This window comes from Eptatretus burgeri, chromosome 15 (assembly GCF_056783735.1).
Source record: "Eptatretus burgeri isolate ZD-2024b chromosome 15, Ebu_testis_v1, whole genome shotgun sequence".
NCBI classification, from domain to species: domain Eukaryota; kingdom Metazoa; phylum Chordata; class Myxini; order Myxiniformes; family Myxinidae; genus Eptatretus; species Eptatretus burgeri.
This window is the reverse complement of record NC_140975.1, coordinates 16,646,094-16,667,521: the sequence shown is the minus strand read 5'-3', so window position 1 is coordinate 16,667,521 and position 21,428 is coordinate 16,646,094. Positions and strand designations below refer to the sequence as shown.

Genomic DNA, 21,428 nt, shown 5'->3' with positions numbered 1-21,428 from the left:
TGGTGACCTGTCCAGGATTGTGCCCAATAGCCAAGGAGATTGCTTCGGTAGCACCAACGCTCTGCGCAGAGTGTGGTCCCAATGGGTGGATGGATGGACATGAAATTTGAAGAGAGTTTGTAGATCAGGTTACTGAATTCAACTACCAATTATATTTTGAGGTCAACATACAGTTGGCCGAATTTCTAAAATTGTCAATTTTCGTCTGATTGACTATAATTTTGAAGAGTTGCACATTTGGTCATTGAATTTAACCACCAACTATTTTTGAGGTCAACATAGGAAGAAAAAAAAAAAGGTCAACATGGACCGAAAGGTCAATATGGGCCGGATTTCTAAAATTCTAAATTTTCATCGGATTGACTTGAAATTTGAAGAGGAGTTGTGTATTTGATCATTGAATCCAACCACCAATTATTTTTGAGGTCAAATTCGTTTTCTGGATTTTGCAAGCATCGTGCTATGCACGACGTCTTCTTGTTCTATCTGTTTGTTGCACTAGTCAAGTTTTATAATCCATTCTTTCTCAAACAATGATGAGTTTATCAGGACAGAAGCACAACTTTTGAAACGCTACATAGTGAATGATGGATATATTGCATTTTGACCGAAAAGCCAATGGATATTTGCCCACAAAGGGAGGTAAATTTTGCTAAATCAGAGAAAGTAATAAAGTCAGATTTATTTTTTTTTTTTCACAAAATTATCTGTGGTAGTTTTTAGTTTTTTTATTAATAAGTGGCCCTGTTTTGATTCCGTAACAGTTTTTATAAAGCTATAGTTGTTATACTGATTTTTCTCAAAATGGCGTATGTAGCGTTTTGCATCAAGCCTCGTCATATACAGGTAGATAGGTATACTGTTTGTAGATCTCTTTCCAGGTGTTATGGGATCTCTTTCGTGCCATGGGATCTGCTGCTCCTGTGAATATATGTTCATTTCATTTAACCAGTGTGATGACATTTCTGTTATTATTGCTCGGAGCGAGTTAATTACACCTGTCATCACTTGCAAGTCATACAATTGTCACAGGTTTAATCACAGATATTGCGGAGTTAAAATTAGCAATGAAAGACAAGGATGATTAATTATGGGTAGATTGCTGTGGAACCTTGCCCTCAATGACGTCACAGGTTTATTGGCTTAATGGTAAAGGTGGCAGGCTTTGGATCCAAGGGTCCCGAGTTCAAATCCCGCTCAGCTGTTGAATTAATACCAGGTGGGGTTAAATCGGCCTGTCATCTTTCCGAGGTCTGCAAAATGAGTGCCAGCATGCTGGTATCCTGTGTCGGAGTGGCGACTCGTCCAGGATTGTGCCTAATAGCCCAGGAGACTGCTTAAGTATCACCAACGCTCTGCATAGAGTATGGTGCCAATGTCTTCCTCTTTTCCCTGTGGGAAAAGGGTATACGAAACCGAGTATAACCGTGTATCCAACATGCTGCAAGGTGCCATGTGTCCCCATGGACTATTTACAGAACCTTTTGGTTTCGACAGAGCACAATGAAAAGGTTGTAGAGATGGTATAATAGATGACTTTGAGATGAAAGATGGTCATCAAAGATGGTCAAAGATATACCAGGAAGATGCCATAACAGATGACGTCAAAATCAAAAAATTTCTGTGGATAGATATCGGTAGATAAGTCGATCTGTAGTTAGATATTATTACGGTTGTGGGGGTAGATGGGGGAATTTCATGGGAAAGTTAGGATGGTATAGAGTTGCTTGGTCTGTGGACGTGTAGGAGACATGTCGATGTAAATTAAGTAGGGAAACTGTCACCACACTGGCGATGGTGCGGTGTTAATTAGACAAGGATTAATACCAATTTCCCCCACAATATAATTGCCCTCTGTGACCTTCTCCTACGTTTTTGTATCTACAAGCCAGCAATGAAAGAATTACATTTTAATAACAACAACAACAATCATAATAACAAGCCAAAACGTGCCGAGCAGGCAGAAGCTCCACCTTCCTGGTTTTTGTGCCAACAAGCCACACCTGGTGGTGGATGATTGATGGGCATGACGTGAGATCGCAGGTGGAAGAAGGATGAGGTTCAAAGAGCAGACAGTAGTTGTGAGAGGAACATGGCTTGGATGGAGGATCTCGCTTTACTCTCCTCTCGGCGTGACGAGGTGGCTGCATGATTCTTGTGTCATGCTGTGGATTTGCCCATGTGCTGGGCAAGACGCTGGTCATTGGCTGTTTGGCTGAACCGTGAAGTGTGTGCATTTCAGAAGCGAAGAGGAAGAGCAGTTGGTTTTGTTGGGTCGACGAGAGATGACGGAGCTAGGAGATGGTGTGTGAGATCGGGGAATTACGGCTGGCTTTCCTTCGACGCATGAAGAAGACGGCACGATTCTCGTATTTGTGCTGAGGTGAATTGGCTCACGTGGTGGAGAAAGATGCTGACCTTTGACTGGTGGTTGGGTCATGTGAGACGGATCTCGAAGCCTCCTGCATATCACTGATGGAAGCGGCGCCATTCTGCAGACAGTAGTGACATCGGTAAGCGCGATCGACGAGGAAGCCGCATGGCGGTTGATGAGCCCTGGCATTGAATACCGCCTCACAAATTACCTCACGTATGTTTCCCACCCAGAAAGCGGCTCAGCGCCATTTTGGGTGCATCCTCCCATGCAGGACGAAGTTCCTCGATCACAAAGTTCAATAGAGATCACCTCTGAACAAAGTGAAGTGCCAGAATCAAGGCAGGACTTTCTTTTGTTTTGTTTTCCCCTTGTCTGTATTAAAGTCCGTGTGTAGAGGTGCCTCGACTTTCGACTTTAATTTACTTCACGTATTATTATTACATTTTGACTTATTACCCTTGTAAATATTACTTCTATTTTCATAATCCCAGTGTTTTAATTTGAAGTTGCTCGTGTCCGTGTATTTGTCGTAGGGTTTGAGTATAAACCCCTTGTGCTGTGCTTCCATCTGTCTCTCAGCTATGCTGCCCTGCCTCTCTCACGCGCGCCATAATCTCTGAGGGTCACGTGTCCGCGTCCAAGGAAAACTGCTCCGAGATCCGGCCTGGTCGGTGTTAACCGCCCGTCCACTATAATTGGGTTGGGGATTAACCAAACCGCCAGGACCACGACAATACGTATGTTGATACAGAGCTAAATAGATATAGATGGAGAGGTAGATAAATAGTTATCCAGGTGGATTGATCGATAGATAGGTAGATAGGTACAGTAAATAGGTAGGTTGATATTTGATTCTACATCTATACAAGTATGTAAACATTGTTGTGGTTTCTCACCACTCCGGCGTGCGAGCGACCGCTTTTAATGAATCGCAGCCGCGCGCCCACCGGACGTGGCAAACTGAGTCGCAGCTTTCGGATCAACACCGAAATCCAGCTACGGGTGTGTTTTTAATCACACCGAAAATCAGCCAACTATTCTATCCGTGCGTGACAGGGTCCGATCCCCGAATTGTCGATTTACCTAAGTATGCGCGCAGACAGAAATGCCAGGGATTTACACCTCAACGGGACCTGCTTGGAAACGAGCCACTTAAGCAGCTCGCTCCGTTTGCGATTTGCCGAGCGGTGTATATCGCCAAGCCCCGCCGGATCCGATTACTTTATAGGCTATTTAAAAGCCAGCTCATATCCCGAACGCAATACGGCAGCTCAATTGAGGGAAAGGACGCAACGAACAGGTGAACATTCACACAATGACATTTATTTGCACACACGTACAAATCCACAACAGTTGGTGCCTGGTGACTCGGATTCGAACCGACGTTGGTGCGGTGCTCATGACCAGAGGTGCTTAATCTGCCGGAGGCAAGTGCTTGGAGGAACGACAAGTGCTTGAGCGAAGGTAAGGGAGAGCGCTCACAGCAGGTAACTCATTTTGAACAAAGAAAAGTTCATTGTCAGATAATTTTATTGATAGAAAGAAGAGGTAGCGGAGAGAGTCCATTTAAAAGTAAACGATAAGTACTGTAGTTGTTTTAGAAAAGTGCTGGAGAAGAAGAGGAGTCAGATGAAATGAGCATGATGAAGTGACATGCCACAGACCGCGCAGAGGACGCGTGAGATATATGTTTGCATTGATACTTACCTGATAGGAGAGATACCGCGGTCAGTTCGTTAAGGCAGTATTCTCACGGCGAGGCCTACCCATTGCTCTACAGGAGGGAGGTTGAGCCTTGCGATTTCCCCAAATGTGGGAAAGTCGACCTGAAATTTGTAGGATGCAGGAGACGATAGACCGGCTGGGTGTGTGGCTGGTGATTTGCATTGAGATGCATGTGTTGCCGAGAATGAAAATGAAACTTGTGCGAGTCCAATAAATTTCACTCCAATGAAATGTGTTCTGTGGGGATTTTGACGATATTTTAACAACGAAAAGAAATATCAGGCAGAGTCAAAATAAAACAGCCTGGCTGTTCGTGGTTTGGTGCTGACAACGCGCGAAGGTCGCAGTTGTGTGTGAATTCAATTCAATTGGAATTGGAAGCGATTGTGACTGTACGTTGCATACGTGATAAATGGATGGTCTCCTCGGAGCATCATTTCGATTTTTAAATTCAAATTCAGTTCTGTTTCCACCTTGCATGCTTCATAAGGCTGATCGACGTTACGGTTTGTTTTAAAGTCAATTTAAATTCTGTTTTCATTTTTGGTGGTCGTTGAGCATGTTTTATACTTGATTGTCGAAAATGTGGGGAAAAAAAACTGATTTATGGGGTTTTTGCGAGTCATGTGACGCGTCGTGGGATTTAACAGGCGCGACGAAAGCATGAAATTGGCCCATCGAGGGACTACATATCGTGAGGGTCTACGGGATAAATGATGACACTTTACAAGGTTTGGGGACGCCCTTTACAGGGTTCTGTAAAAATTCCGATGAAAAACGAACGTATTTGAGATGTTGTAAGATATTTATCACGTGGTTTCGATCGTTAAAACCGACGTGCTGATATGACGTAAAGGTTCGTACGTGTGCGCGATGACGTAATCGCGCCGCCGAATCGAATTGCATTCAGGGTACGAGATTGATTATAAGAAATATATGTTAAAAATATTGAAACCAAAGGATTGCGCGATTTTTATCGTTTGAGAGCGAGTGCACACGCACTGAGGGTATAGAGAGCAACGATCCTTTGACACAAGGCGGTAATACATGTTATTTCCGGTTGTTGTTTGTTGGGCTCCGTGATCGGAAAAAAAGTCACTTCCGGCCTGGCCTAACATCGAGCTTCTCGCTATCTATACAAAGGCTATTCTGATATTGATGCGAGGTGAATGGCATGCCAACAATGGCTTGCCGGCCTGTGTTTGGTGGGTGCTTCGTGTGCTGGTTGGCACCGGAGTAGAAAGATCTATTGATGATAAGTGTTAGGAAAATGTTTCATGCGGTCTGTGAGGGCAATGGTGTGGGGCAGGCCTGTGATTCTTGCCTTTCTTGGCGGTTTTTCCACTGGACGTGTAGAGAGTTGTCTTTACTTGTAATTTTTTGTGTATTTGGATTGCTGGTTGTGGAGCCGAGTTGGCATCTGGGCTGTGCCAAGAGAACCGTGTAATTTGTGGGGTTGTTCGTTCTTGCCCCCAGTGGATGTGCATACCTGACTGATGGAGGGATGCATTGTTGGGAGGTTTTGTGGTCACCCATCATGCTATAACAGCTGTGGATGGGGAGAGACGCGGGACCGAGGCGTGAAGGATTGAGGAATTCATATCAGGATGGATGGTCAGGGGGATTTAAATGATTTGTTTGTTTTAAGAAAGGAATTGATTTGTATTTAAAGTGGGTTTACGCAAGTGCCGTGATGGTCAGGGGAAGTGATAGATGGTTTGTGTAAGTGTGTTGGTTATATTGCAGCATGTTGCTGTTTTGGTGAAAGAGAAATGGACAAGATAGGCAATATCAGAGATTTAACTGTTGATTGAGTTCCGGAGTGATTATAGAGGTTGGTTAAGCATTATTTTTCCGAGATATTTCACTTCCATTTACCATGAGAGAAATGGAGGCTCACCAGGTTAATGAAACAATGTTAGCATTTTGGTATTGTTTAAACTGTTTGGAGAAATTTTTTGACAATGTTGTCAAAGTTCTTGTTTTCAAAATGGACACTCTGCAGCTCGGCAACTCGAATGACGCCATGCCGACAACAACGGAGTGGAACTCTCATCATAGGGGGTTTGCGCAGCTGAGAGTCCGTGAAAAACTTCCAAAAGAATCACTCTGTGACGACAATGATAAAATGTGAATTAATGTGAACCTGTGAATTACTCATGTTTAATTACTCCTGTGAATAACTTATCTTTGAATTATTTGGGAATCTATTTTGTGAATTATGATAACCGAACACACAGGTGGGATCTGCAAAATGTTTTGCGCACACCTAGACGTGGTATACCAGTGTGTTTTGACCTGTAATGGTTGTGATGGAGATAATCTTAGGGTCAATGGGACCAACAAGTGATACTCATGATAATGTTTGTATGTGATATTAATCAGAAAAGCGATTTTCACACACCTTTTACCAGATTGGTTGTCAAATACATAAAAAATGGAGGTAGTGTATGGTAACTGTGTTGGTTACTTTCAGACTAAACTCATAAAAATAGAAAATTGGGGGAAAAGAACTCATTGGGAAGGAACCATCATGTTTATTTTTGTTGTAATTAATATAAACTTTTGCTTTGAGATTTCAAATTGAGAATCCTTTAACTAAGGACTTTGTTAATCTGTTAATTGAGGATAGGAAAAAGTTACTGAGAATTGAATCAAGTTAATCATAATATAAAGTTAAGGTACGTACATAATATTGAAAAAGGGTCTCTATTATTAAATTAATCGACAGATTGGTCAACACTACATATTAGAAATCAAGTTATGAGGGAAAACAGCATGGTATTTACATAACCATAATGCAGAATGACTGAAAGAATGGTGAGACCAATAGCAATCATGAAATCAATTAAATGGAATTAGGAATTGTACCATGCATTGTAACTGTATTGCTCCCACTGATTAGGAGCTGGTACTGACCTGACTGTAATTTAAATAAAATGACTCTACAATTTGTGGAAAGACAAACAAAAGGATGAACGAGAATTATGCGGAGTGTAGAAGACATGACCATGAAATAAATGTTAAATCACTCAGAATAAAATAATTATATTATTGAAAAGAGTGCAATGATGCTCCAAGCCAATTTAAATATTACCTGTGTTATCTGTCTTCTGATTAATTAGACAAGTGCATGATTTTTATTAAGTGGTACTTATTGTACATTTACTTAAGTAAGTTGAGGTATTTCTAAATAAATGATGGCAGTTGCTCTGGAACCATTTGTGAATGAAACTGTAAATTGTTTAGCAGATGTAAATGTTAAAATGGTAACTGTGCAAAATCGATTTGGATTCGGTTCTTGAAGAAATACATTACTTTCATATTTTGGGATAAATGATGGAATATTTTTGTGAAAAGAATTATTGATCGCAAATTGGAACCCTGATAAAGACTGTTTGCCTTTACATGGAAATAGCAAATGAGATGAATGTTTTTAGTACACATACAACTGAGATTTCTGTATATTTTAATTGTCATTTAGGGAAATAATAAGGAAAGAGATAAAATATTGATAATGCAATTTGAATGCTTTGGAAGAAGCTTTTTCAGTCTTGTGGAAATACATGAGCCCATGATGTTTACTCGATGTTAACTTGGGTTTTGTTTGTTTCGGAGTGTTGAACGCAGTTGAACGATGCAAATGTACGATTTTGTCTAAATGAAGCTTGAAAAGAACTTCCACACAAAGATTGGACGATGAGAGAACCCAGATTTTTGTGATTGGGCATTCAACACGTGATCATGAAACTGTACTATACCCCTTCCTGAGGAGATAAGATGGAGCAATGTGGGGAAAAAGAAAGAAAAAAAACCACTGAGGAGAAGGTTGAGCAAAATCTTAACGTCGGCGTTGTGTAGTGCCTGCGTGGAGGAATGTTCTCAGCCACACTCTCGATTGCCGCTCTGCAAATACATCGTGAACTTGCTGTGGTTGCTTCAATGTACAACAGGCCTGGAGTTCCACACTGCGAGGCGTTTACAACATGTGTTCAATGGTGCGGGGTGGGGGCTCGTGCTGCACAGCGACTGCATCTAACGTGCACAGCTCGCTTGGTGAAATCAGGTTTGATTGCACGGACTGCTGCTGCGAGGCCCCAGGCTCTGTTGGGGCTGGATCTCTGTTCACCTCTCGAGTCCTTTTCGTCTCCTTCAACCCAGTGTCAGACCCAAGCTTGTACTTGCCCACATCTACCTTCTCCTCAGCTCAAGGAGTGCTTCGACTGTGTTTCCCCTTAGGTGCTGCTCTATCCACACCCTGACTTGTTTATCTTCTAACTTCGGGTAGCATGTTTTCAATGTGTGACACATGCTGATGATCAGGTCATAAATTAAATGGAAACTCACTCATTTTCTGATATGAGCACTCGCTGCCATTGTTGATTGAACTTGAGTAATGGAAATCTTTTCTCCTTCAGGAACGGGACATGGTAATCATGTGTAAGAAAAATTATTCAAATTTTCCTTTAAAAAAAAAAACCAGGGGAGTGTGGAGGAAAAATTTATATTAATGTATTCTAAATTGTAACAAATGGAGTTATAGAAATGTAAGTTTTATGCTATAAGTTGAATTGGCTGTCCTTTCTGGCCAAGAGACTTTTGCCCTAAATGTTGATAAATGTCTTGGTCTGGAGCGGGGTGACCTGGGCTGATAAGAGCGAACCTTTGCCTCGAAATGTACGTAGTGTGCTTTTCGCCTCGAGGACACATATGCAGTCTGGGTTGGCAGCCCCCACCACTCTCCCATGAAAGTATAAAATACTTTGAAATGTAAAATTGTTTTTTTGTGCAGGTACCTGAGGAAGTATAGAATCTCAGTGGCTTGTGCTCCTTGGGACCAAGTACCAAGTTAGAATAAAACTCTCTGATGTAATGTGGAAGTGAATTGAATCGGGTTGGTTTAACTGTTAACTAAAAGTAAGAATAAATGTAATAGAACCAAATAATATTGCAACAAATGGGGATTCTTAAGTTCATTGTACGAGGGTGAGAAGTGTATGGTGGATAATTAGAAAATAAATTGTTTCCACGAAGATTTGTGTGGACATCGGTTATCAGTGTTGGTGGTTTTATGCAGGATTTTATAACCAAATCGGACAAACGTTAAACTCTGCCTGAAGTCAAATAGGATTCCACAATCGGCCAGGAAGAATCCTTCAACGATCACAACGGGGTGGGTTAAAAAAAATCCATAAAACACGTATGCAATCATGTCGTCAATAAAGCAATGCAGGAACGAGCAAGACAAAGAACTACAACCGTTCTATTATTATGTACACAATCACTTAACAGTTCATTACTTGACGGACAAGGTGCCACGACATTCGTACAAAGAAAAACCTCAGGAAAGGAAAGGGCAGAACTGGACCTCGTGGGCCTTTAATATTTGACGGAGCTGTGGAGACCATAAGAGCTCCGAGAGGCCGTGCTGGTTACCTGCCACCTTCGTGGTAACTCGCTGGTTGACGCTTGACATTTTGTCGACACGGCAGTTGGCGCTGCGCGACTTGCTTGGCCCAGGCCCCGCCGTGTGGCCTGTTGGTTCGGCCAAGCCGACGACGCCTCAGAGGAACGAACGGGCCTTTGCTCTTTCGAGAGTTGATGCTCTTTTAAGAACCCACCCGTTCCTCAGCGTTGGTTCGGACCGTTCTGTCGCCGGCTGGCGACCTCTCTCCGGCTTTCTCCACTGACCCGTGGTTCTGCGTGGCACGGCAGGCTGGCTGGCTGCGCTCTGAGCTCCGACTACCCTCCACTGGACTCGAACCTTAGCAGACTGCTGGCTTCCTCCGACTCGACGCCAGCTCGACTCCAGACTTCCACTCTCTGCAGCTCCCCGACAGACTGCTTGCTTGGCGTTCAGCGCGCCTTTATATGGGGTCCGTGGGTGCGTTTGATCTCTCACCTCTCACCTCTCACCCCTGCTGGCTCCGCCCCTTTTGCGATTCTGATCCAATCTCTTCGCGAAGCTCGGACATGCGCAGTCGTGGGTGAAATCATCAACCACGCTGACGTTGCAGGAATCATCAGCTCCCGCTCTAACAGGGAACCCTCGCGTCTGTCGGCGGCGATGTTGCTCGTCCGTGGGATTCGCCGTGGCTGGCGAAAAGATGGCGGCGCAATGGAGATGAAGGTGAGGCGATGTTGTGGTTGCTTTGTGGTGGGGATGGCGTGGTTGTTGAGATAATGGTTGTGGTTGGCGCTGTGGTGGGGATGGCATGGTTGTTGAGAGGCGGTTGTGGTTGTTCCGATGTGGTTGTTCCAAAATAACGATAGCAAAAGAATAACGGCTGACTCAAAGATCACAGCCCGGTTACATGAATAAACCCCTTTAGACCTCGGTGGGGAAATCTAATCTGAACACACACTTATCGACATAACTGATCTCTGGGAAGCCTGCATGGTGTTCTGTGAATTTCCACAACCGTAACAATATGTATGCAAATACATATGCAAATGTATGCAAATAGGTATATACGTACACATAAATAGATCGGTTGATATTTGATTCTCAATCTATATAAATGTGTAAATCGGTATAAAAAGGTAGGTAATAGGTAGTAAAATAGGATAGTATATCTATATATAGGTTGATAGGTATATAGATATCCAGGTGGATTGATAGATAGTTAAATAGAGAGGTATTTGATTCTTTATGTATACAGATATGTAAATTGGTATAAACAGACAGATGTTGATAGAGATAGAGGGAAGTAAATCGGTATATGTATATATGTATATATGTGTATATATATATATATATATATATATATATATATATATATATATATATATATATATATATATATATATATATATATGTCGGTTGATTGGTATAATATAGTAGACAGATAAATATCCAGGTGAATTGGTAGATCGTTAAATAGACAGGTATACTGTTTATATGGAGTAGCTTTTTTTTTGCTATTGTTTGAGTGAAATTTGTCATAAAGACCTTTCCTCTTAAGAAGCTTTGCAGTACTGCATGTACCAGTACCCAATACGTACTTGATGTCCAGTAAGCATATTAAACATACCCATGTAATTTGAATGGAATCATCATCTTCTTTTGCCATGGTGCATTCTTTGTGTAGTTGTCTGTTCTCCGTGTTCATCATTCGCTTGCAGGAAGAGGTGTCACCTGTAACAGAGAGGCACAGAGTTGGTAGAAAACCCAAATCGCTCATCAGAGCAACTTTGCACGGTGGATTGAGCAAACAGAAAACCCTCGAAACCAAACCAGCCATTGTCAGTGCGGAATCAAATATTCATTCGAATACTCTCACTGTGACATTCGCATGATAATATAGTATGGAACTCCAGTTGCCGTAAAGGTAGAGCGTGAAATGGGTTCTAGTTTGGAGAAGACATCTCCATCACATGCAGTTTAAAGAAAAAACTTTATTACTTTGGTGGAAAGTACAGTAGTGGGGCAACTTAGCATAACAATTGTGCATTTTGTGAGGAAAGCATCAAATTTGGCACACTAGTAGCCTATCGTATTATGAATAGATATGGATATCGGGCCATCTCAAAATTTTTGATGGCAGTGGAAAATGGCTGCCACAGCCATCAGTGGCTGAATTTGAGATGGCCCAATATCCAAATCTGTTCATAATATGATAGGCTACGAGTCTGCCAAATTTGGTGCTTTCCTCACAAAATGCACAATTGTTATGCTATATTTAGCTAAGTTGCCCCACTACAGGAGAAGGGTTGGTCCCATCAGGCCTTATATAGTCATTCAGAACGACCTCCTGTCATAAGGGAAGGGAATAAGAGTCGAACACACCATGACTCATGAAATCGCATCCTCGTAACCATCGAGCTGTGTTTCTTACTGATTATCTCATCTCATGGTGCGACATTGCAATTCTCCTGAGACTAGCTTGGCTTCCACACGATTAGAAAGAAAATCATTAATACCGTTGTTGCCTTCGGTATGACTTTAACCTACAACCTCTGAGATACCAGCTTCCACCGCTGGTACCTATTGGTGTTGTGCAACTTCAGGTTCGAGTGTGCAAATGCTCCGTATCCAGGTGCAAGTCGTACCATGACGGGAGCCAGTATTACCTTTCCACTCCACATATCGTTTTCTTTTTGTGAAAATAATACTCCTTCTCCTCCTCCTCCTACCTTTTATTATAGGGTCAGCTGGGGGAAGCTTGGCCCGAGTCTTCACCCGCTGGCCAGACCTGACGTTTGACTACTTAGATGTGCCGGAATTTGTTCAGGGTGCCGGATAGCTCACCCACTCTTTGCAAAGGACACTAAATTCAGATACCAACGTCCTCAGACTAGAAATTGAAGTTTCATGTTTTGGGTTTTGGGCACGGCACATCTGGAGTACGCGGTTATGTATAGCGTTGTTTAAATGAATGAAAAACTCCTGAAGCTGAGAGGTAATTCAAAATGAGAACAGGTCATTATATGTACTAAGATTCTTAAATTAATTGACGGCCATCTACTTATTATATCCGCACAGGGGGAGGAGGAGGAGGAGGGGGGGGGTTGAAGCTTAATTGAGAACAAGACAAACTAGAGAGTTCATAGAACATGATACCCATGCAGTGTGTAATTATCTATCTATAATTCCAGCAATGTGTGTGTGTGTGTGTGTGACCGCTGTTTCTCGACAACCACTGGTCCGATCTAATTGAAAGTTGCCAGGTATATTGCTGGGGACCTGAGTATGTGCCTTTTCAAGGTTTGATATTAATCGGACAAGTGCTTCTCAAGTTATGGCCATTTATTTACCAAACCAATGACAGGACACATTGCTGTGGAGGCATGGCCATTGGGGAAGAGATCCTCAGCCGTGTTCCCCATTACGGGTTACAACGTATGGACTTCCGGATAGTGATGACTTACTGTATTCTAATAATTTCTCGATTTCTTATGCGCATTTATAGATAAACACAATGCCCCAATCCAGTCGTCGTTTACGAGAGCGAAAGAACGGCCTGTGTGGTTGTTTCTGGCACGCGGTTTGAATTTTTATTTTTTTTGCACGTACGGCCACGTGAGAGCGAAGGAACGGCCTGCGTGGTTGTTGTTTCTGGCACGTGGTTTGAAAGTTTTTTTTTTTTTTTGCACGTATGACCACGCACGTATGGGCACGCACTAGTATACTACAATTTCATTAAAATAACGATTTAAAAATCGTTTTTTCCAAAAAAATCCAGAATTTTAGTGCTACTGAATCAGTCTTGTACATGGTATCAACGTTAAGTCACGGTCCAGGAGATAGAGGCTTTATTAATCATCATGGAACGCACGTCAATCGGCATCCACACAGCCATATCAGCGGCCACTTCTTCACCCCGCTACTGCACCCTCTCACATGCCACACCCACTTCCCAGGGGCTGCGCTTGACAGCTCCCGTTACATTCACCACCCAAAATAACATGTCCAAGTACCTGTACTGCAAAACTGGAGGTTCTTGGAAGTATTATGAAGGCGATTTGTGTTCTTCAGTGTTCAAGTATATCGTAAATTGAAATAAAGGCTTAAAGAGGTTCAAAGGCATATAAATAAATTAATTTCGGGTTTTACCGCCGCTTTATCTAGCGTCTATTAAATCACCCCTTCCTAACCCATTGCATTCGGTGTTCATGCCTGTTTGTGTCTTTTATAACATCCTTAAAAGCAATTTTGTTTGACTGCTGGACAAAGTAAAACAATTCTTTCACACCTCTCTGTGCATGTGTGATCGTAGGGTTGGGTAAATATGATTGAAATTTCGTGCATAGCATTTTCTGCGGCCGTTTTCTATGCTGAATCCGAATCCGGTCAAATTTTTTTTTACCTCCGATGACCTTTGACTCCCGGAACCTTAATTTATTCAAAATGGCGAGCAAAAATTGACCTTTTTCATGTTTTCCTTCTCTAATGTGACTAATAAGGCTTGTAATATATCATTTCATATGTTTTTCAGGTCAAGGAATACGCTAATCACATTTTCAAATTGATTGGATGTTGCATAGGACCGAAATCAAGTAATTTAGGGCCAAAAATGTGATCTAAAATGATTTTTGACAAAAGCTATCCTGATTATGAATATTTTAATTATCCATTTTGTCTTTCCAGATTTGGATGCCACACAAACTGTTTACTAAACACAATAAAAATGAAGTATACTTTTTTATCGTTGCAGAATCATCAATCATGACTGATAGACCAAGATCCAGTGTTTCAAAAATGAGGACCAGTGCTCAGAAAGAACTGTTTGGTGAAACGTACAAAGAAGTGCCTGAATATGAACTAAAATCTAAACTACCCCCTGGAATATACTTGCTCGGTCGAATGATTCATTTATGCAGGACTGTAGAAAAGGGACAGAATCAAATTAGCAAGAATGATGCAAGTAATGTGGTCGCAGAAGAAGTGTGTGATGATTGGATTTCAAAGAATGTATATCCCAAAATTTTACGGAGTGTGGCAAAACAAATCAAATCGGACTATGATACTTTCCTAATAATGTCTAAATATGAACGAAATACAAGTAAACCGAAAACAGATTCGTGGTGTGAAAAGGCAAAGGCATTTAATGATAGAATGAAAATGAAGGCATATGATATTAGATCAAAAGCTAGAGATCAGCAGAAGAGTTTGGAAGACCAATATGGTGGGAAAATAACCCAGGATGATGAGAACTTTTGTTTAGATAAATGTCACGGGGAGTACATGGTGATCTGTACCAACACAGTACCTGGAGACTGGAAGAAGAAAAAGAAGAAGCGAGAAGAAACGAGGAAGAATTCAGCGGAGAAAAAAAACTCAATGAAGCTGAGAAACAAAAACAGGAACTCATCTCAAGGTCACTAGATTTCGAAGATGAAACACATGAACCTGTAGCAGACCCAGTAGTATCCGATCAAACTTATGAAGATTCACTGCCACTGATGAGTATGCTGTCATTAGATGCCCGAACATCATCAAGGCCATCAACCAGGGGTTCGCGTAGAGACAAAGAGATGGAAAAAGACAAGCCTACAAAATTTCCAAGAATCAATGTCAGAAATACTAGGGGTACCTAATGCAGAAGGAACAGAGGATATGCCCTCTCCTAACTACTCAAAAACGGAACTAGCCCCCGTCACAAACTTAGGTTGTGAATCAGAATTCGCCCGTCTTGATAATCGAATAAAAGTCAGTGGATGAACGGAATCAGTAATGTCCATGTCCAGGAAGAATATCATTGCCACGAATGGGCTTTTGGTCGACTCAGCATTCATGGAGATGACTCGCGAAGAGACAAAGGAACGATTTAAATGGGCCCGTAAATCAGAACAGACTCTTGCTGTTAGAAAGCTGGAGAAAGATTTCATTTTGACTGTACGGGTATCAAAAGGACTGGTCCTAAGGAAAAAGGAAGACTTGAAGAAAAAGAAATATACTAGGCTATTGAATACTGTACAAACTTGCAAAAAGCACAAAGGACCTTTGACCCCAGACAGTAGATTTACTGAGTACACTATCGGAGAAAGAACATCTAGCGGAAGTGACATATTTACGCTTAACTGTAGCTCCAGACATACGCCACCAAAGATGTGTGAAGGATGGAGCATGGAAATTCCGCACTCAAAAATTCAGTTTGACCGAGCTACACAACTCTAAAGAATGCTATCAAACCCGATGAATCCGTGCAGGATAACATTAATGAACTTTTGTTGGCGGCACCGGTGTGATCTCGGTCTTATGTTGATCTGAGAATGACAAAAACAGTTCAATTTCTCGCAAAATATTGTGCTGTTTTCAAAAATTGTTTTAAAAATCATCAAATCGTTGCATAAGTGTCATTTTCGTATTTCCTCATCGGAAAAACCTATAAATTGATGTATTACAAGCCTTATTTTTTCTCATTTGGTCAGAAATTCATAAAAATATCATTTTTTTTGTCACCATTTTGAATAAACTAAAGTTCCGGGGGTCAAAAGTCATCGGAGGTAAAAACAAATTCCAACTTTTCAGATTCAGCATCGAAAATGGCCATAGAAAATGCTATGCGAAGACACTTAACCGAAACAACCACTATTTACCCAACCCTAGTGATCGGGACGAATTGAGAGCTAAAGTACGGTGAAATGGCAAACTTTTCTTCCTATTCGTGTTCAAAATATAACATTCGATTTAAATAAGTTGTTCCTCGATCATAAACTGATGAGATGGACGGACCTGAGCCAATTGATTAACCCTGCTTTATGCTTTGCATGCGTGGGGTCTCAATGAATAGTCCCAAATGAGACGGATGCTCGCCCCCCAATGGAGGGCTGTCGTAGTCAGGCTTCATTCGGTGATAAAGGTCTTTGGGGTCTTAAAGGGTCTTCAGGTTTTTAATGATCTGAGGGTCTTATGGTTCTAGATGGTGTTAACTGTTAAGGTTCTAAAGTGTCCTTAGGGTTCTTTGAGGACATTGGGGACATAAAAGGGTCTTAAGAGTCGAAAGGGTCTTAAAAGGATGAAAAGGACTGGTCCCCTCTCTGCTTTGCTTCTTGAATTCAAATCACCGTGACAGAGATGAGGCTTGGAGCTTCTCCTTTAATTTTGATTCCAGGTACCCTTGGCGCGTCACGCTGACTCCAAAATTCTTATCGATGGAGACAATGGAGTCACCGTCACATCGAATATGAAAGGTTCCTTCACTTTCCACGTCGTTGCATCCTCTATAAGATGTGCTCTGCCAGGATGGGAACTTGGAACACACTCAGGATTCCGTGCGTGGGCACATCGGATAGCCGGCTATTCACACGCATTTTATTCGTGTATGGCAACACCGCTGCTGGTATGAGGGATTAATGAAATCTGGGAAGGATTACAAAAGGCTGGGGTGAAGTATGGCGAATGTTGGTTCAATGAATAACCTTCCTTTATTTGCATAAATAAATATTCATCATCTGGACCCGCCAAGGACGCGGGTGGCACGAGCAAAGGAGGGGGGTAATGGTCGTGGGGGTGGAAGTGATCCTACACAAACACTGATGGAATTAATGGGGATCTAGTATAGTGATTAGCTTCTTGGTCAACAACCTTCGGTTACTTGTTCAGCAAGTAAAGGGTCTCCACTCTGCGGAGTAAGTTTGGTAACGTACGGTGGGTCGTTTCCCCGTACCTTATCTTCTTCCATCAAATTCAACCAATGTTGTTGATCCGCCATTGAAAGAGGTTCTGGGATTGAACAGTCGAAACCTCCATGATGGTCGCTCTCCAGCTGATGATCCGGATGGTCATTCTCTGCAGATTCAGCAGGTGCCAAAACAGCCCCATGGCATGAATTGCACCGGGTGGTTTGCCTTTGCCTTCCCAGCAGTCGTCGGGGCAAGAATTTGTAATTCGCTCAAGGTGATAACTCAGCTCCTCCATACGCCTCATGGGAACCTAATTGGACCCAATGTGGGTACCAATGTGAACAAAGCAAACGACTTCAGTTGGCCCGTTCATCCTGTGGGTTCCGATACACGAAGCTCATTCACCTCTGCAGGTGTTGCCAAATCATTTTGTCAGCCTTTCAATTTGCTAAGCCATGCTTAGTTCCCTACGAGTGGAGATTAAAGCAAAAACCGCCTTTGAATCCCTGACACCGATATGATATACCGGCCGAGCAAACTCAGCACCCTCAAGACAAAAGTGGAGGTTGGTGGGGGGCGGGCGGGAGGTCTTCGAAACCATGCCGCATCCCAAGATGGTGGAACAAAGCTTGTCGAGCCTGTTGGAGGTATTCATGCTCGAGGAATGTGATATTAAAACGCAGCTCCATGGCCAAAGCGACGCAGATGGGATTGCCAGCGGCTTTTGGGATCGAGATGACGTGGGTGGAGCGGTGGTCCAGTAAAGCGACAGGCAGATGTCTGGACACCTGCCAGCTTAACGAGGCGTTGAAGAACGCTCTGTGTCTCCCCGGAGGAACAACGGTGGTCACAGCCAATTTGCCGATTGCCGAGTAATTACGACCCGCTTTTGAAATCAACTCCATGGCCGCTGGCCTCTCGGCCTCCTTGGCCTTATTTCCCCAGAGCTCACCAAATAAATCTGGGAATGGGAGTGGGAATTGAAAATCAATCAGAGTCCGGGGAAACGTGCCATCTGGTTCGGATGTTGTGGAAGGGTGGCCCGCTCGCTGGGATGGGGATGCGATTCGAAATCCCGGTTGGTTGGAACTTGGTCGGACAGGTAGGATCATGCTACACACCTGGTGGCTGTTTGTCCGACAACTCTCAAGATGCAATGGATACCACGGGTGCCAAAGCTCTGCCGGAGTGACTATTTCTCAAGCACGCTTTTCCCGGTGACATTATTGATGTTATTTGCCTGGGAGTCACTAACGGCGGTAACAAATGGCCGTGATTGCGGAGCCGGTTCCTTGCTGGACGAGTGGCTCAATCCCAACCCCTAAGGTCCAGAAACTATCATTTAATTACCATCCTGGAGGGGCCTTGTGAGCCGACTGTTACAGTGTGGTCATTGAAGTCCCTCCGGTAGCAACGAATGGTCGTTATCGACTTGATTGGTGGAACGGAATCCTCCCTCCGGCTTCCACAGCGACGCAAGGCCCTCATAGATGTCCCCGGACACGTGGAGGTCTTTGCTGGTTCTTTCGTCGTCGCAACGTCGCTAAGACCCTGGGAAGTCGTTGTGTACTGGTCACTTTAAGATCGAAATTCCTTTTGGGGGAATGGCCCAGGAACATGATTGGGACAAAGGAATGCTCTACCAGCTTAGAGTGAACGTCTTTCAAAATCACCTCGATGGTCGAAACGTTTTAAGATGGATGTTCAACTGTGCTCTTTCGTTCTCTTGAGAGACCCTTGATCCAGGTCCTTCTCTTGCGTTTTTCAACACCTGGGTCGACCCGGTCGGATTCTTGCCTGCCTCTTCATCAACATGCTTCGTGGCCTTCACACCTCATCGCAAACCTGCTGTGCAATCCCAAAGATGGATCCTTGATGGAAAGGAGTTGATGAAACAGAGAGGTACATCCTTTAACACTTAACGATCACTTTACCCGAAAGCTTAAATCACAAAATTGCTTTTTTTCTCTCTCTCTCCAGTTGCTTGGGGGAGTTCAGCAGAGCAGTTATGGCAGAACGGAATGAAAATTTCTACACCGATCGTGGTGTGCAGGTTCCCATAGGTAAACTCCATGGTGAAATTGGGCAGCTTGCGTATGTCCATTTTGGCTTAAAACGGTGAAAGGCAGAGGCAGCTCTTGGCCTCGGCCTTGTGTTGCAATGTCAGAGTCCCGAGACAGACGGGCCGATCTGCGAATCTGTGGTTGTGTGTAACCGAAGGCCGATGGCATCTGGAGCGGGTTTTTCCTTTACACATGACATGTCATGAGTTCCTTTACACACAGCACGTCACAAGTTCCTTTACACACAGCACGTCACTCCACTTTGCCTGAACAACAGCTTGTTATGGTACAGTATTGTTACAGGTTTGCCGGCCAGGTCACAAGGGGCGGACCGTTTCCCGACCTTAGAACCTGAAGTCGATGAACGGCGGATAATTTCTCGGCATTACGAGTTGCTCATCAACCACAGACATCATCCGAGACGATCGATTTCAGTAGGGTCCTCGCGTCCAAATCCCGCATTACCTTCCCAGCACATCAGTCCCCCCAGATAAGGCCTGCGCTTCCCAGCACCCAACTCCTTTCCAATCAGCACAGCCGAGAGATACCGTCAGTGGGATGCCGACTGACGTCTATCATGGTGAAACAGAGTGGCAAAACTCCCATCTCCTATTTACATACGAGTGTCTAACCAATGGACAAAGAGACAATCGGGCAGGTTGGAAACGATTGGTCATGTTAACAAACAGGCACGAAAATACAAATAATGTCACAAAAAAAAATCTTACCCTTAAACAAACAAACCACTTAGACAGTCAACTTATCATGAAACTACAGACGTGGCACCTCAGTCACTCCAGGAAATTAGACAAGTAAGAGGGATAGCCAGAGAGAAGAAGGAGGTGGGGCTTGTTGGTGACCCCTCGCTCACCCGATGTAAGTCTGCGGGCTTACGTTGGTCCGAACATGTAAAAAGGGAGGGTGGGAGAGAAGAGAGAGAGAGAGGGGGATGATGTGGTGCGCCATGTGGGGAGAGATGCGGGCAAATGCTTAGTAATGCGTTCGAGGAAATCGTGAAAGCGAATCAGTAACCCAGCCCTGAACGTTTTGAGGGTGCAAATGTTGATTACTCTTGTGTGTTCCAAGTGAATGATTAGGGGGAGAGGTAGAGGAGGAGATTTAAGAAGAGAGTGGGTCTAGAAAAAGGTGAGTTACAAAGGGAATTTGAACCCACTACACCAACACGACACATTTCACCTGTCCACTGACACGAGGGGAGAGGTAATCTAATGAAACAAAATACAAGGGTTATATCTAAACTACATGATTCCTTTTTTGTGTTGGATGTAACTCCCCGAGATCTTCCAAAACCGCAGCAGTGTTGTACACCGCTTCTTCCCAACTCCATATCCAGGTGATGCATGACGTCATCACTGGGCGTCGAAGGAAGGGAGTACTCGGTTTTTACTCCGTTTGTTTTCTTTCTTTCTTGCTTGTCTGGGTGATATCTCAGCCATCCTTTGAGCTGGGAAGTTTAAATTGGTGGACAAAAGTGAAGATGTGCTTTGGCAAAATGGTTTTATTTTTATTTTTTGATTAATCAATTAATTGATCAATTACTTAATTATTATCGATTTATTTATTACTTATATATTTTCTTTCTCATCTGGGCATTATCTCAGGTGTCTTTTGAGCGAGGAAGCTGATATTTTGACATGACGGTGAACAAGTGATTTGGCTAAAAATGGTACTTATGATTCATTGATTAATTATTCATTTTTCGATTAATTACTTAATTTTCAAAAAGTTACAGATTTGGATGAAATAGTGGTGGTTTTGGTATCCATCCATCCATTGGGACCATACTCGATGCAGAGCATTGGTGCTGCCTAAGCAGTCTCCTTGGCTATTGGGCACAATGCTGGATGGGTCGCCACTCCAATACAGGATACCAGCATGCTGGCACTCATTTTGCCGACCTCGGAAGGATGACAGGCAGAGTCAAATCCACCTACTATTAATTCAACAACTGAGTGGGATTGGAACTCAGGATCCTTAGATCCCAAGCCCACCACCCTAATCATTAAGCCAGCACCAGGCATTATTAGCCAATATGATGCAGTCATCTTTGCAGAGACTCTAGATATCCTTTTGGGGGCCCTCGGGGTGCTGAATGAGGAGTCAGAGCCGCTGGGATTATGAGTTTCCTGGGTCAAAACTAAGATCCAGGCTTTCAATGACATCATGTATGCTGT

General features: G+C 43.1%; 1 protein-coding gene across 2 annotated transcripts in view; it reads left to right on the top strand.

Annotated features, from left to right (window-relative positions):
* LOC147011631 (uncharacterized) overlaps positions 1-21,428 on the top strand; it is a 60,503-nt gene that overhangs the window by 36,028 nt on the left and 3,047 nt on the right. The window lies entirely within an intron of this gene.